The following is a 2,760-nucleotide window of genomic DNA, read 5'->3' on the forward strand; positions in this document are numbered from 1 at the left end:
GCCCTGGGGACTCGCTGCCGCTGAGAGAGCCCTGGCTCCCTGGCTCCCTGGTTCTGGAGAGCCACGCGGGATTGGAGGACGTCCGTCTCTGGTGCGGCTGATGGCCTTCCGCAGGGCGTTCTGTGCCCGCGTGAGCTGGGCCCATGGTTGCCCTCCTTCACCTTTGCCCTCTCATCCTCACGGGCCAGTGGCTGGGCAGCTCAGACCTCAGGGGCGGGGATGGCTGCTTTCCTAACTGCCTGGGGTGCCCGCCCACACGTCACTCAGGGGGGCTCTGCGGCTGCCTGGAATGTCCTTGGTGCCCGGGCAGGCGGCTCAGTGAGTCAGAGCATCGTCCCAGGGCGCACAGGTTGCGGGTTCGATCTCTGGTCAGGGCACATCCAGGAAGCAACCAAAGATGCATGAACAGGGAGCCACACACGAAGTCCCTCCCTCTCTCTCTCTCTCTCTCTAAAACCCTTGGGTGAGGATCAACAAAACAAACAAACAAAAAGCCCAGCCCAGCTCCCCTCCGCCCAGCTCCCACGGCTGCTCTCACCTGAGCGCGCACCTCTAGAGGCCACGTGCGAGTGGCTGAGTGTCTGTCCTGTGTCTGGCTCACTTCGCTCTGCTAACATCCCCACGGCCCATCCGAGTGGGAGCCGGGGCAGGGCGTTGTCCGTGGGGCAGATGGCACGCGCACAGGTGGACACTGGTGGCCGGCACCTTTGGGATGTGTGAAGGGGCTGCCGTGGACATGGGTTTGCCAACGTCTGCCGCGTCTCTGCTTCCTGGCCTTTCACAGGAGCGCCCGGGAGTGGAGCTGCTGGGCCACACGTCCACCCCCGCAGCCGCCCGCGCGGGCTCCCACGTCTGCACATCTTCACCCACCTGCTCGCCCGTCTGGTGAGTTACGGCAGCCCTCCTAGCAGGTCTGAGGGGTGTCCCTGGGGTCTGACTTGCACGGGCCTACGACTAACGATGTGGACACCTTCCCACACACCTGACCATTTGTATGTCTTTCGAGAAATGTCTCTTCAAGTCCTTTGCCTGTTTTTTTTGCCTCGGATTATTGCTTACTGTCGTTGAGTTTTAGGAATCCTCCATGCATTCTGGATCCCAACCCCTTAGCAGATAATGTGACTTGCAAACATCCCCTCCCACCCAGGAGCTGACTTTGCACTCTGGTGACCATGTCCTGTGATGGTCGTAAGGTTTTCGTTTTGGTGAAGTCCATCCAACGCATCTGTTTTTACTTTTGTGGCCTGTATATGCATGCATAGAAGTCCTTCGGCTGATCTCTTAAACCTCCCCTCCCCTCCCCCTGCCTTCCCTCTGAGGTTTGACGGTCTGTTTGATGGTTCTCCGTCTCTGGTCTCTGTATCTATTTTTGTTCATCAGTTTACGTTTTTTATTATATCCCACAAATGAGTGAGCTCACGTGAGATTTGTCTTTCTCTGACTGGCTTATTTTGCTTAGCATAATGCTCTCCAGGTCCATCCATGCTCTTGCAAATGGTAAAAGTTCCTTCTCTTTTATGGCAGCGTAGTATTCCATTGTATAGATGTACCACAGTTTCCTAATCCACTCATCTGCCAAATGAGGCACTTAGGCTGTTTCCAAATCTTAGCTATTGTACATTGTGCTGCTATGAACAGAGGGGTGCATATGTCCTTTCTGATTGGTGTTTCTGATTTCTTGGGAGATAGTCCTAGAAGTGGGTTTACTGGGTCAAATGGGAGTTCCATTTTCAATTTTCTGAGGAAACTCCACACTGTCTTCCACAGTGCTTGCACCAGTCTGCATTCCCACCAGCAGTGCAAGAGGGTTCCTTTTTCTCCCCACCCTTGCCAGCACTGTGTTTTTTGATTTGTTGATGATAACCATTCGGAGAGGAAGAGAGAGATAGAAACATCCATGAGGAGAGAGAATCACTGATCAGCTGCCTCCTGCTCGCCCCCTACTGGGGATGGAGCCTGCAACCTGGGCACGTGCCCTTGACCAGAATCAACCTGAAACCGTTCAGTCCACAGGCCGGTGCTCTATCCACTGAGCCCACCGGCCAGGCCATGTCTCCATTTCCTGTTCCGTCCTGTGGCTCATGCATCAGATGCCAGGACCCCTGCTTTCAAAACGGAGCTCCGAGCTCTGACTGCCTCTCCGCTGGGGCTGAACCTCTTCTTATTTTTCCATTGGAGCACTTTGCCGTATTGGAAAGGAAAAGCTTTAGCGTTTTGTTTTGTGTGGGTTTTTTCAATCCTCACCTGAGGGTATTTTCCCATTGGTTGTTCGAGAGTGGAGGGGAGGGGGAAAGAGAGACACATCGATGGGAGAGACACATCCATCGGGTGCCTCCCGCAGGCACCCCAACCAGAGCTGGGGACGGAGCCTGACACTCAGGTACATGCCCTTGACCGGAATCGAACCCGGGACCCTCCAGTCCGCAGGCCCACACCCTGTCCCCTGAGCCACACTGGCCAGGCCGCCCGCCGCCTTTTACGCGCCAGCCTGGACCTCACGGACATCTGAGCTGACCTGTCTGGGGACTCAGCTCTCGGGGTCCCCACTCGGACCCACGGCCCCGTGTGCACCTGGCTCGTCCAGGCTTCGACCCTGACACGGGGCCCACACAGAATTCCGGGCGGCAGCTGCTGTGTGGGAGCGAGCGGCTGTGGGGGGCACACAGGCGGCTCCAGGGTGAGGGCGCTGTGAGGACTGGGGCAGGCCCCTCCCTGGTCTCAGGTGCCCCCTCCCGGTGCCCGGCGGAGGCAGGGAGACCC

The sequence above is a fragment of the Myotis brandtii genome, unplaced genomic scaffold (assembly GCF_000412655.1).
Source record: "Myotis brandtii unplaced genomic scaffold, ASM41265v1 scaffold1057, whole genome shotgun sequence".
Taxonomy (NCBI): domain Eukaryota; kingdom Metazoa; phylum Chordata; class Mammalia; order Chiroptera; family Vespertilionidae; genus Myotis; species Myotis brandtii.